The 15,381-nt window shown below is 40.5% G+C and overlaps 1 protein-coding gene across 1 annotated transcript in view; it reads right to left on the reverse strand.

The window, feature by feature from the left end:
- zfpm1 (zinc finger protein, FOG family member 1) overlaps nucleotides 1-15,381 on the reverse strand; it is a 169,581-nt gene that overhangs the window by 58,418 nt on the left and 95,782 nt on the right. The window lies entirely within an intron of this gene.

Genomic DNA, 15,381 nt, shown 5'->3' on the forward strand with positions numbered 1-15,381 from the left:
AATGGACACGATAGTTTTTCTGCACTCGATAAATTGTCATTGTTGTTGTGAACCAAAGGTGAGTTGGACAACTGTGTCATTAGCCGCTAGTGGGCTCGTGGAATGCTGATGGACTGTTGTTGGCTCCGTCCAATACTCCGCAGCCTTGCTCGATGCACAGCACGTAGCACACAACAGAGAAACTTAAGGGAAAGATAACTGTTTATTATGTTCGCTAGCCTGTGAGCTAAGCGAGCTAAGGAGCTAAACAACTCGCTCTAGCGTGGCAACCTTGTTTAAAACATCACCACCTCACTCTGAGTTGTTGTGTGTGTTGCCAAATCCCACACTGAATTGTTAGCAGCTTTGGTTGGGAACCCCTGATACAGTGCGACATTCCATATTCGAAATGCTAGTTATTAAAGTGGCTACATATAGGAACATGTATAATAAAACAAGGTTTCATGTGTCTACTTATACATGTGTCAGGGGTGTCTTATTTTATATCTAAATTTAAAATATTTTTGATACCTTTAAAATTTTAAAACTCTTTATCCAGGTAAGGCAATTGAGAACTGATTCTCATTTGCAATGCCAACCTGGCTGCAGACTGTCTTTGAGGTAGGGAGTTTTATTATAAACAGGTACATTTCATCCATCCATCCATCCATCCATCCATCCATTCAGTTTCTGAGACGCTTCTCCTTACTAGGGTCGCGGGCGTGCTGGAGCCTATCCCAGCTATCATCGGGCAGGAGGCGGGGTAGACCCTGAACTGGTTGCCAGCCAATCGCAGGGCACATATAAAAAAACAAACAATTTGCACTCAGATTCACACCTATGGGCAATTTAGAGTTGTCAATTAACCTACCATGCATGTTTCTGGGATGTGGGAGGAAACCGGAGTGCCCGGAGAAAACCCATGCTGGCACGGGGAGAACATGCAAACTCCACACAGGCGTCGCCGGGGATTGAACCCCGGTCCTCAGAACTGTGAGGCAGACGCAGACACAAATGTGATGGACTGGTAATCAGCCTGCCAATGTGCTGTCTGGGCACCAAAATGTCCAATAAGATGAACACATTGTGTCTCGGGAAAGAATGACCTGAGTGACACCTCACAGACAAGCTGGAGAGAGGAGATGTTGGCGAGAAGAGAAGAGCATTTGTGTCAGTCATATCAGGAAAGGCAAGGTAAGGCTAAGGCAACAGGCAAGTGCTCCTATGAGTCCCCAATTCAGAGAATACCTGTATATACCTAGGCTTAATGATCAAAATGACCAGAAAGAATTCTTCTTAAGCATTTAAGCATAAGAACCTGAATCAAAAGTAAGTCAAACATATAAAACATTCTACATTGCCGTGTGATTAACTGGCAACCAGTCCACAGCGTACCCCACGTCTCACCCAAAAATGAACTGGGATAGGCAACAGCGGACCCATGAACCCAACAGGAGAACAGCAATCGAAAATGGATGGATAAAACCTTCTTCATCGATTTTATATTGACAAAATTGCTTTAAAGATCTTGTTGCAATAATTTTACAAACCTTATTTGGCAATTAAGCAAGCTATTAAAGTGATTAACATGAACGCCAATGCAGCAGCAAGGTTTCTGGCAATATCACAATAAAATGTTAAGTGCACAGGAGAGTGGATGACATCCTGAAACACTCCACAAGGCATTTACCGTGTGTTTTATTAACATTTATTCAAGGCCTACAGTAAATACCACCTAGGCTAAACAACTGGATGCGCTGTCTGTAGATTGCACTACTTTGTGATGAAAACAAGAACATCAGTGATAAGAAAAGGTGATAAATACACACAGACCACTCAAGCACAAGTTCTCAGGGCAGTAATATTCAGCTCAATAAGACACTGGTATCAACCGAGACAGTCAGAACGTACAAAATAAATATATCCATCCATCCATTTTCTGAGCCGCTTCTCCTCACTAGGGTCGCGGGCGTGCTGGAGCCTATCCCAGTTATCATCGGGCAGGAGGCGGGGTACACCCTGAACTGGTTGCCAGCCAATCGCAGGGCACATACAAACAAACAACCATTCGCACTCACATTCACACCTACGACCAATTTAGAGTTGTCAATTAACCTACCATGCATGTTTTTGGGATGTGGGAGGAAACCGGAGTGCCCGGAGAAAACCCACGCAGGCACGGGGAGAACATGCAAACTCCACACAGGCGGGACCAGTGACTGAACCCCGCTCCTCAGAACTGTGAGGCAGACGCTCTAACCAGCCGTACACTGTGCAGCCTGACTTGAAAATATCAATGGAATTTGTTACATCTTTCTATTTTAACGTTAGGCCAACACCTCATTTTTTACCGTTTGCAGCCAGTCGGCCAACTTCTTTTAACTCATTCACTGCCATTGATGGCTGTTGAATTCAAATATCCATGTTAACATGGAGGACTGGCAGTGAATTCAAGTAACTGGAAGCTGTGCAGTGCCTGCTCTATTATTCAGAAGAAAAAAAAGAAACAAAAATGAAGAAATAAAAAACAATTACCATGTTTTTTTCCCCAAAACAAACAATGTGAAGCTTATCATATCCTATGCCTGTTACCGAGATGTGGCAGTTAACACTATACCTCTCACACCCCTATCTTCACCATATCAGGCAGCCACTTGGCTAGCCTGGTATTGAATGATCGTCTTTGTTCTGTGATTGTAGCAATTACTCACAATACAGTGTTATTCTCCTATGTGCATAAGAGGGACAAGTTGGGCAGTCACACGCTTTTCTGGCTGCACAGATTCTCCCATTGACTGTCACTTACGCATCTTCATGGCAGATACAGACTCTGGGTTCAAATCCGGTCTTGCTGTATGGGGTTTGCATGTTCTCCGGTGCCTGCATTGGTTGTCTTTGGGTACTTCGCTTGCCTCCAACATTCAGTTAGTCCTTGGTATCCCCTGGCTCAAGAAGCACAACCCCACCATCGACTGGACCCACCTATCGATCACCGGGTGGAGTTCTTTCTATCATTCCCATTGTCTTCTTTCGGCCGTTCCTTCCTCCAACAAACCTCAGCCACCTGCCACCCCTGTCGACCTCTCTGGGGTTCCAGAAGATACCACGACCTCTCTCCTGTCTTCAGTAAAGATCTTGCCATCTCACTACCCCCTCACCGTCCTTATGACTGTGCTATTGACCCTTATGACTGCCCCTCACCCCTCCAACCGCCTCTTCAATCTTTCCCGGCCTGTGAAAAAGGCTATGGAGGACTATATCCGTGACTCCCTTGCTTCCGGACTCATCCGGCCCTCTTCTTCCCCTGTGGGGGCTGGCTTCTTCTTTGTGGAAAAGAAAGACACCACTCTCCGGACCCCTGCATCGATTTCCGTGGACTCAATGACATCACCGTGAAAAATAAATCCCCGCTACCCTTCATTTGAACCCCTCTGCGATGCCCAGATATGAACCAAATTGGACCTGCGCAACGCATACCATCTCATCCGCATTAAAGAGGGGTATGAATGGAAACCAGCTTTCAATACACCCCTCAGCCACTTTGAATACCTTGTCATGCCCTTTGGGTTAACCAACGCCCCCGCAGTTTTTCAACTTTCCTTAACGACGTCCTCCGTGATATGCTCAACCGATTTGTCTTTGTCTTTTTAGACGATATATTCTCCCGCTCTCCCGAGGAACATCACCTAGATGTTCGCCAAGTCCTCCAACACCTACTTGAGAACAGACTCTGTGAAACCGGAAAAATGTGAATTCCATCTGTCCTCCGTACACTTCCTGGGCTACATCTTTGCCAAAGGACAGTTACAACCCGGCCCAGCAAAGATCCAAGCAGTCGTCAACTGGCCCTTTCCCTCCACCCGCAAAGAACTACGTTTCCTAGGCTTTGCTAACTTCTACTGTCGATTTATCCGTAATTATAGCAAAGTTGCCGTCCCTCTCCACCATCACTCCTCGAATATCCTACCCCCCAGGATATCCCTTAATAAACCATTTTCATCTGCTTCCTCCGCCTCCGGCTGCTTTTGAGTCCAGTCCAATATCTTACGATTATACACCGTGAAAAAAAAACCACAACGGTCAAGTGTTGGGAAAGTTAATTTTCTATGCGAACTCGCTCAAAGTCAGTTCACCGTTCCAAAAATTAACAAGTTGAGTTCATAATTAAACATTTTGAACTGTTCACTGTTACAAACATGAAATTAAATACAGTTTTTTAACTAAAGCATTCTAATATAAATAATTTTCCTAACACATTCTCTCCTATTTACAGTGTCCCTTTTTGCATGTAAACATAAATGGCGGCCGCACTGAATCGGTTGGCGTTGATTCCCTGGTATATGGAGGTTTGTATATTGTGTGTTCAGCAGGGTTTTGTCCTGGTCCCTAACAAAACCTGGAACTCTTGAATGAAAATGAACTTGCGTTCGAAAATCGTTCACAGACGCCAGAATGAGTGTGTTCTGAATAATCTTTATTAGGCAGAAATGAATTTTCTTCAGTTCACGTTTGCCCAAAATATGAAATAGTCCATGATCATTCGTTCATTGAACTCCTTTAGGTACAACACTAGTCACTGAAATAACTTGAAACTCACAAAATAAAACGTACTGAAAATTAACCAATGATCATAAGCAATTATTTTTTTGGTCGCCCAACAGAATTATTAAACTCATGAAAGTGTCATGGACAAAACTGATACTGATGATGATGAATAATAATCCTTGTTGCCTCAACTAAATATTTTCCTGTCAACCTTTTGAGGAAATCACTGCAATCAAACGATTTCACTTAACGAAAAGAAACTTCTGCTCCTATTGACATTTGTATTTTTCTTTTTTCTTTAATTACTTGTGTTGGTCTCCATTCACTTCAGTAGCCACTGTGGGTTTGTCTTTCTGTAAAGTGGCACTAAGCATGGGAGAGAAGAAAAAAATAGTATGTAATTTGGACACATCACAGAGAAGAGTAATGTTAACAAGCCTGGGAAATTTGAATGAATTGAAAAAAAAGTTATAAATATATAAAATCAGGTTTCCATAAGAGCCACCTCCCAGCTCTCAGATGCTGTGGGCGTCTTGTATGGATGCGCCAAAAGGAATCAAACATACTCAGGGGCTGATAGCTTATATGATGGAAAAAAACATTAGGAGGCTCAACTTAAAAATTTAATGGTTATTGTGGACTATAATCATAAAAATAAGCACATGTCAATTTACCCTCATTGTTGGTGACAATGTCACAACCGAACACGGCACCTGACGACAGCGGCACGGTAGGAGGAAGCCCAGGTAGTTAGACGGTGGGCACTGCTCCATTCACTAGTAAGAAATTACCCACGAAGCCATGTTGCCTCTGGTGAAAGTTTATAAAACTATCTGTCGTAAAATGGCTGGTAGTGTTGATGTTCAGCTCACCATCCAGGTGTGTCTTTAAAAAGTCAGTCCATCCCTTTTTTATTTCCTCCTTTTTTGGGATCTTAAAGAAAATGTCACCGAGCTGTTCTGTAAATGGAATCATCCACCGAAGGGGTGTAGCCATCGTTAGCTTGCTAACTGCAAGCTCCGAGTGGTAAATAGGCCTTGTTATGGACGCTAAGCACAGCTAACACAAAACTGAACAGCCAAACGAAATGACATTATTTTGTACTTTTATAGTGGGGGGAACTCAAGTATACGCCCCAGCGCTGTTATGTCATGGGGCTGTGTTTTTAGCCCCGGCCACAAAATCAGGAAAATTCAAACGGTGAGAAAGATGCTTAAACTACTGTATATCTCAACAATTCAGCACTATATTGTTATGTCATTGCATATGTTTTCAGAACTTCAAACATATTTAATGTATTTAGAAACAAAACACGGATATCTGCTTTGAGCCCCTTTAAGGGGAAGGGCAACAACAATTTTACCTGTGGAACCAAGACAGAGCTTCACAACCTCTTTCAAGTGTGACCCACACTGACAAGACAAGCCCTCTGACCATGTGACAGCCAAACAGCATCCCATGCCATTTTGACTGACATCTCAAATTGACAGCCAGTTTAGAGGGGCACCCTTCTCCTAAGATGCAAGGGAGTCTGCTGGTTGGTGATATGGAGCAAGGAGACAGAGTAGAGCACAGTAAGAGAACGTTTGCAAGAGATGGATGGATGTGGGTCAGCACCACTTTCATCCAGCTCACGGTTATTCGATAACTATTTACCTTCACTACTGTTTATGTCCTTCCACAACAGCCCACAAAAGGCTTTCAATGAAAACAAACAAAGACTTTGGAACAAAAACAAATTATCTTCACTCCTTCAAGAATGCCCTTTTGTACAGATTATGATTTTATCACACATTCCATTGCCATATCAAAATGGCAGTGGAAACAAGGATAATCTGAAAATAAAGTCGCTATATCAGGGATTTGAGCTTCTTTTAGAAACTTAAACTTTCTATTCTTTTCAAAGCTTTAAAAACATATAAACAACAGAAAAAAAGACTGCAAAAAAATGAAAGAATGAATACATAAAGTATATGATGGTTTGTAAATCCAAATTTTCAATACATTTTTTAAATTAGATCTACAACAAATAAGACGTTTAAAACGACAGCCAAACTCAATTGTGATACTTTTGGTACTTCATTTAACATTGACAACAAGACAAATGATATTGCCCTCAGCCTTCTAACTCTTAACCCTACCCACTTCCCATCGTTCACCTCTAATTTCGCTATCTGAATTGGCCCTCTTAACTCTCTCACCCCTCATCTGTGTCTCTCATTGATCCTTAATCCCTCACCCATTTTCACCCCTCATTATCTCTGTGCTCTAAACTCAATATTCTTTATTCCTCACCGTTTCTATTAGGGCTATGCTCCCTCACCTTCTTCTCACCTGTCCCTTTATAGAGGAAGTACAGTACCATAAAAATGTACTTTTTAATAGCTTGTACAGTAGACTACTGTATATAAACAGATAGTTGTCTGGTAAATCTTTTGTGAGCTGGCTATTCCCTAAAATGTGTCTTTGAGCACATTCTTCTAAGTAAATTCAGAGGCTTGGTGATGGAGTGCTGTTAAAGTGAAATACAGCCTGCACTGTCTTTATCATTGCTCATGTGCACTTTGCTGTTCACTCACTTTAGATTCAGGGCTCAACAAGTAGTCACCCTCAAACGTCGCCCCTCGTTGTCACGAAACGTAAGCCATACTTTGCATTGGTACGGCTTCCAAGGGGGCTCATTTAAGCGAAGCAAAAAATAGGGGTTGTAAATTGTCATGGACTTTGATAATAAGTGTATTGTGTTTTGATGCTCCCATATACAGTAAAGTAACCCAATTTCCACAGGACCAAGAAAATAATACTCACTGTTATCAAAGCAGCCATTCGAATGCTTTATTGGAGGTTAAATGAAACATCTGTGCTGAGAGGGATAAGCAGCAAGCAGTGCTAAGGAAAGCAAGAAAATATTCGGCTTACTAGGCTGGCTTCATGGACTTGCAAAAGTACTGTAGATGTTTTCACAGGGTGTGATCAGAATGCCCCGCGAGGCCATTCTTTGTTATTCTTGTTGCATATCATGGTGTTAGAAGGAGGACGGACTTGAAATCGCATTTTAATCCCAACACTAAATAATATGTATAATAATAATAGTAATATAATAAAAAATAATAGGTGGTCATGCTACAGGTTCCTTGTTTAGCACATTTCACATGATCGGACTTTAAGTCAGTGCATGACTGCTTTTCAATAGGTGGTACACTTTAACACTTCACTGAGTCCAGCTTCAAAATTCCAAATTCCATATTCCAATAATATTGGTTATAATTTGCAGTGGAATATAACTGAAGTGAGGTGTTAGATTATAGTGAATAGCATACTACAAGTATGATATGAGAGACTGGCAATCAAATCTACCATCATATTTTTAGGATGGAAAGTTTTTGTTCTTGTGTTGGATCTTGTGAAATTTTGCAGCTGTACCAAATATAGGCTTAACAAACAGGGAGCACATAAAAAAAAATAAAAAAAATCAAAATTTAATACCATCAATAATACACACAAAATCTTGAGTTGTGAAGAATGAACTAAAACATTTGGACCCTTCTTAAAGTACTATTCATGCGCCAAGTGTGCAGAGGAGTCCTTTCGTACTATCCTTTCAAAGATAATGGCTTACTCACACTCAAATCTATGACAATTGGAACCTGCGAATACCAGTTTAACCTCACGGGCTGTACTGTAGACGTCAAGGTTATCTTTATTTTTTTTCCAAAGAGTTTGTGAATTTGATAATTCATCATATATCCATCCATGCTGTGTTGTCCATCAGTTTGCAATTGGATATAAAGCACTTTCACTATTTAGATGGAGATTCTCTTTGGCCAGTGACAATGGAGTTATAAAGCGAGAATGTGGAGAGACTGCCAGGCAGCCAGCTAGCAAATGACAAGGGATTACTGTGACACCATTTGCATATCAAGAAGTTAAAGCTGCAAGGGAGAAAATATCAAACCTTCAAGCCTGCAAGGTCATTCAAAAGATTTATTCACTTCATAATTTATTTTGCATATCATGCAATTTGGACAAACTGTAGATTAAAAATGGCAGCTTTAGCAAATCATACCATCCCTAATAGGAAGCAGCTTCCACCTAGACCTTTCTTAAGGTACCTTACTGCCCGATTAAAATGACACAAGAACACCCACCCACAAACACACACACACACACTGCTGCAGCAGGCAGATGTCATCTCGATTGTTTCAAAATAGAGAACACATCCGATAACGGAAAATTGCTGGCCTCACTAATCCATTCTGAATTATCACTACTTTAATTTATGCCCTTTATTATATCAGCAGAGGCCACAAGTCAATGCCTTGTTTCTTACTCTACAGCAAATAATAATGAAAAGAAAAGTATTGGCAGCCATCTAATATATGCAGTTTAGACTACCACAATCAACAAATATTTCCAATGAAAAATGTTGTCCAGTGATAAAATATTTGAATATAATAACAGGAGCTAATTAATTGTAGATGAATTTAAATTGTCTGTTTTCTCAGCTCACTGATAATGGCAGCAAAATCATTACAGTCTTTAGATAAATTAAGAGATGATATGGTTGTAATATGAAGGGAAGATTGATATTCAAGAATTCGAGCAATTTAGAGAAAACTGAATTGATGCACTTATGGAGTGGGAAAATACATAAACTGTCGGTGGATGCAAGAAAATGGAATGATGCGTGTGGTAGTGTAAGAATGGGAAAGAACATTGAACGAGATGAGAAAGGGGGATGAGAAAAACAACTGTTTTAAGTGTAAAACCCCTTGCACTTCATATATGTAGTAGCCGTAGATGATGGCTGTTTACTGCTGGTTTTTCATGGGATAAAAAAAACATTAGCCAATGAATATGTAATCGATACATGATTGCAGTTTCAGTTCATTGAAACGCAGCGGTAAGTTTACGTTATTATTTAGCTGCAATCACAGACAAATAGTGAGTTCAGTAATAGGAAATTTGCTGTTCAAACAGTAGCTGGAGTGGAAATTCAAAAGCGGAATGTTTCTGAAATCGTACAATTCTTCATTTGACAAAATGTCTCTATCCATAAGAGAATTCAGTCTTCACACAGCGAGTCAGCTGCATTTTAGTCTTCATATCTCACATGCAAAATCAATTAACTCCCTTCTGCACGTTCACCACAGCGTTAGTGAGTACAGAATAATTTATTTAACAATTTAATGTTCACAGTGCAGCAGTTTCTTTACATCTGTATGACAGCGAAGAATGTGAAAAAGTTAATTGCATCAAGTCTTTTCATGTTACAATTCATCCACTTCTCCACTTTTGTCACTCGACAGTCGCTATTAAAGTTGCGATGCAGAACATTTTTATTGGTTTTATGTTTTATACTGTATTAACAATGGTTGATTGTTATTTTACACTTGCAGGACTGTTAAAAATGTTGAAAGTTTATTACAAAATTGGCAAAAACCTAATTTCTGCCATTTCCAATGGGGAAAATTTGAAAATACCTCTACAGTCAAATCGGAGGTTGATCAGTGTCCAGAGAGAGAGTTGGTCAAACCTCATAATTTTCACTTTTGTTGATATTAATAAGTTAACACAGGTATGAACATTGAAACACAGTGTTAAAGGTTGTTAATGTTGACACTACTGAACAACTTGGCACAAAGTAAATGGCAAAACGCCATAAGATTAAACACTAGGAACTTCTCGTCCTTAAAGCCAGTGTCTACAATCAACAACAGTGAGAAACGAGTGGAATGCCAACACTCCCAGAAGAGATAAAAACCTGTTTACTTCCATTCTAGCCAATACACACTTTGTCTCTCATGCCTTTATGGGAAGTGTCTGATACATGATGAGCATTTTTGCATGGACAAAAGTACATTGGCAGGTGGCAATATTCCACAATGACAAACCAGGTCAAAAGAAAAGAAGAAAAAAGAAGCAAAGAAAGGAGGCAGTGATGTATGCTGTCGGAGAGGGGAGAAGAGGGTGGCTGTTTGCGGAGTTGTTAGCTAGCTTGTGATGGAGAGACCCGAGGAGGAGAAAGGTGGATGGATGGAGGAAGGGAGCGATGGAGGAAGGGGAGGCTTGACGATAAGGGAAAAATTCAGACTGGTCAAAGTTTCCTTTTTGCCAATCGTGCTCCTGATAAAGACAGCGCCTGCTCCGGAGCTGATAGAGGGGCTATCTCTCTCCCTTTTTCTCCCCCACTCCACCACCTCGGTCAGCCGCCAGTTAGTTTGTGCGGATGAGTGGGGGGTGGAGTGACGAGGTAGTGGGGGGAACACGAAGGACCATATCAGTACAGCATCATGGTGCTACCATCAACCAGCCACCACGCAGCAATTAATATCACTCCAATTACTGTTAAAGGGACAAGGCTGGGACAGGACGATAATGAACACATCCTCTCCTCCCCACTGGAGGAATTGAAACACACACACACACACACACACAAACACAGACACACACATCACTGTGTGTTCACGCGTTCAAACATGCAAACACATAAAATGACCACAGCTTGAAAAGGAAACGTGAGTGATGGTGTGCTAATCTTTGTGCATTGTTTAACTCATTGAAGACAAAAGAAACAGCAAAATAAACAAACCTCGATAACAGAGGTATTTTTCTTCTTATCTCCTTCTGGCTGTGTGTGTCTGTTTTTTGTTGTTATTTTTGAGTTGAATACATTTGCATCCCTGTCATATTCACATCTTCAGAAGGGAAAAGGTAGGACAACACAAAGGACATTGGAAGACGCTGTCACAACAGAGGAAGGGTTCAACTGTACGAGTGTGGGAATGTTTTCTTTTTTTTCCAGCAAAATGTATCTCTGATAATCATGCTTTGGGCTGCTATGCTTGCATAGACCTATTTTATTGTTTTTCTGCCAATGAGCAGATACAAAACAGTGGACGGAATTGGAAAAGATTGTACAACCCCAATTCCAATGAAGTTGGGACGTTGTGTTAAGCATAAATAAAAATACAATGATTTGCAAATCATGTTCAACCTATATTTAATTGAATACACTACAAAGACAACATATTTAATGTTCAAAGTGATAAACCTTATTGTTTTATATAATCATTAAATAATAAAATAATCATTAACTTAGAATTTTATGGCTGCAAAGCATTCCAAAAAAGCTGGGACAGGTGGCAAAAAAGACTGAGAAAGTTGGGGAATGCTCATCAAAGACCTGTTTGGAACAGCGAACAGGTGGGTGCCATGATTGGGTATAAAAGGAGCTTCCCTGAATTGCTCAGTCATTCACAAGCAAAGATGGGGCGAGGTTCACCTCTTTGTGAACAAGTGCGTGAGAAAATAGTCGAACAGTTTAAGGACAATGTTCCGCAACGTACAATTGCAAGGAATTTAGGGATTTTATCATCTACGGTCCATAATATCATCAAAAGGTTCAGAGAATCTGGAGAAATCACTGCATGTAAGCAGCAAAACCAAAAACCAACATTGAATGTTGGTAAGCGGCAAAATACGACAACGAAGACCCCGGACTGTTGAACAGCTGAAGCTGTACATCAAGCAAGAATGGGAAAGAATTCCACCTACAAAGCTTCAATAATTAGTGTTCTCAGTTTCCAAATGTTTATTCAATGTTGTTAAAAGAAAAGGTGATGTAACACAGTGGTAAACATGACCCTGTCCCAGCTTTTTTGGAATGTGTTGCAGCCAAAAAATTCTAAGTTAATGATTATTTGCTAAAAAAAAAAAAAAAAAATGTATCAGTTTGAACATTAAATATCTTGTCTTTGTAGTGTATTCAATTAAATATAGGTTGAACATGATTTGCAAATCATTGTATTTTTATTTGTTTAACACAACGTCCCAACTTCATTGGAATTGAACATGTACAGTGTATATACATAAGATAATGCTGATTAAAATGTAAGTTTCCTTTGTCCAACTATGGTGACGAGTGAAGCAGGGCTCGAGACTGCGACCAAATTGATCGCATTTGCGAGCTTTTTTTCAGCTTGTGCGATTAAAGATTTCTTCTTGTTGCACGTGTACGAGTGCATGATTTAATGGTTGAAAATTGCCTTTTTTCCACCGCACTCTACACCTACACACTCTCAGAGAGAGAGAGAGAGAGAGAGAGAGAGAGAGAGAGAGAGAGAGAGAGAGAGAGAGAGAGAGAGAGAGAGAGAGAGAGAGAGAGCGAGAGAGAGAGACGTCTCGATCATTGTTCTGAATTCCGTTTGAGTTAAAAGTGACCCACTGCAATATGATTGGCTGCCTGCTGCAGCATAATTGACTGCTTCTTCCGGTAGGAATAGTATATAGCCACCACATACCTATTTTGATGCTGGTGCTCAAGTTATTAATTTTAAATGCAAAATGTGACCCTTCAATTCATCTGGACTACTCTTTTCTATCTACTGTATCTATCTGTCTGTCTGTCTGTCTATCGCTAAAATAACCCAAGTCACAACCCTGTTTATAGCATAGACATATAAAGTTATGCTATGTACAAAGTTAAAAAGCCCAGACTCCTTTTAAGGGGATTGCAAAGGGGGAAAAAAACTATTAAAATAAAGTGCAATAATTGGCGTAGTAATGATTTATCCATGTTCTGTTTGGGACTATGATTGTAATTTGGTAAATTGGTTTGTTTTGCTAGTAAATATTGCAAAATAGTGTGAAGAATCATAAACGATACTTTTATATGGTGGTGGTACACTTATGCAATCATTTTTAAATGTATGTCAATCCTATGGTTGTGGTAATGCTCAAAATGAAGTGGTTTTCCCAGGGGAAGAGGGTTGGAAGCCCTCACTCTAAAAACTGGCCCCTCTGAGTTGAACAAATGATCAAATAAAATTAAAGCCTTTTTTAGTTGACCTGTTTTGTCTTCCACTGCTTGTTGCAGACAAACTTCTTGTCCACAGTAAAATATTTAGCAAATATCATATCTTGAGTCACTGTCAATCTTTACTTCATACAGAAGTATGGTATGCCACTATGGTGCGACTAACTGAAAATGTTGGTCACACCAACGCTACTAGTGCAAATGTTAGTGTAGAGCCCTATAAAGTACTGTATTATCAAAAGCAAATACACAAGATGTAGTCGGAATTTAACTTTCTAAAAATCAACAACTATGATGACTGCTTAAGATGGATAACTTAAAGGTGAGGGACAACAAGTGAAAAAAGGTTTAATTTTCTAAAATAGATTACTTCACCAGTTTCTAACAATTTTTTTTCACATTTGAGAAGTTGTGATTAATGATTCCTACTACATGCTTTCTGAAACTTCTTCAGTCGATAATAAATTTGATATATCAAATGTATTTCCAAAAGGGATATTTATGTATTAACCAGAAATAAAATATTTTTGTTGCTTTTTTTTTCTCCTATCAGCAATTCTCTGCATGTCCATTTAGACCATTACAGAGCATAGAAATAAAGTGCGACGGTATCACATGAGGACAAGATCAATTTTATGTTTTTTTTAAGAAGGGAACTCATTGGCACCTGTAGCCTAATGAAGCAGAAGTGCCTGGCAGCTCCATCCTCATCACCCTTCTACCAATATACTCACTGTTTCACCCCTGGCCGTGTCCAAACGATCGAAGTCTGCTCTCTCTAACTTTGTCTCCAAAACATCGAACCTTGGCTGTCCCTCTGATTTCTAATTTTATCCAATCTGGTCACTCCGAGAGCGAACCTCAACATCTTCATTTCCGCCACCTCAAGCTCTGCTTCCTGTTGTCTCTTCAGTGCCACTGTTTCTAATCATGGCTGGCCTCACCACTGTTTTATAAACCTTAACCTTCATCCTTCATCACATAACACACCTGACACCTTCCTTCACCCGTTCCAACCTGCTTGGACCAGTTTCTTCACTTCCTGACCACACTCACCATTGCTCTGGACGGTTGACCTCAAGTATTTAAAGTCCTCCACCCTTGCTATCTCTTCTCCCTGTAGCCTCACTCTTCCCCCACACCCCCTCTCATTCATGCACATATATTCAGTCTTATTTTGGCTAATCTTCATTCCTCTGTTTTCCAGTGCATGCCTCCATCTTTCTAACTGTTCCTCCACCTGCTCCATGCTTTCACTGCAGATCACAATGTCATCTGCAAACATCATGGTCCACGGGGATTCCAGTCTAACATCATCTGTCAGCCTATCCATCACCACTGCAAACAGGAAGGGGCTCAAGGCTGATCCCTGATGCAGTCCCACCTCCACCTTAAATTCGTCTGTCACATCTACAACACACCTCACCACTGTTTTGCTGCCCTCTGTACATGTCCTGTATTATTCTAACATAGTTCTCTGCAACTCCAGGCTTCCGCATGCAGTTCCACAGTTCCTCTCTGGGTACTCTGTCATAGGCTTTGTCTAGATCTACAGAGACACAATATAGCTTCTTCTGACCTTCTCTGTACTTTTCCATCAACATCCTCAAGGCAAATAATGCATCTGTGTTACTCTTTCTAGGCATGAAACCATACTGTTGCTTGCAAATACTCACTTCTGTCCTGAATCTAGCCTCCACTACTCTTTCCCATAACTTCATTGTGTGGCTCATCAACTTTATTCCTCTATAGTTCCCACAGCTCTGCACATCACCCTTGTTCTTAAAAATGGGCACCAGCACACTTTTCCTCCATTCCTCAGGCATTTTCTCACACGCTAGAATTCTATTGAACAAGCTGGTCAAAAACTCCACAGCCACCTCTCCTAGATGCTTCCATACCGCCACAGGAATGTCATCAGGACCAACTGCCTTTCCATTTTTCATCCTCTTTAATGCATTTCTAACTTCCCCCTTACTAATCATTGCCATTTCCTGGTCCACCACACTTGCTTCTTCTACTCTCCCTTCGCTCTCATT

This window comes from Phycodurus eques, chromosome 5, assembly GCF_024500275.1.
Source record: "Phycodurus eques isolate BA_2022a chromosome 5, UOR_Pequ_1.1, whole genome shotgun sequence".
Lineage (NCBI taxonomy): Eukaryota > Metazoa > Chordata > Actinopteri > Syngnathiformes > Syngnathidae > Phycodurus > Phycodurus eques.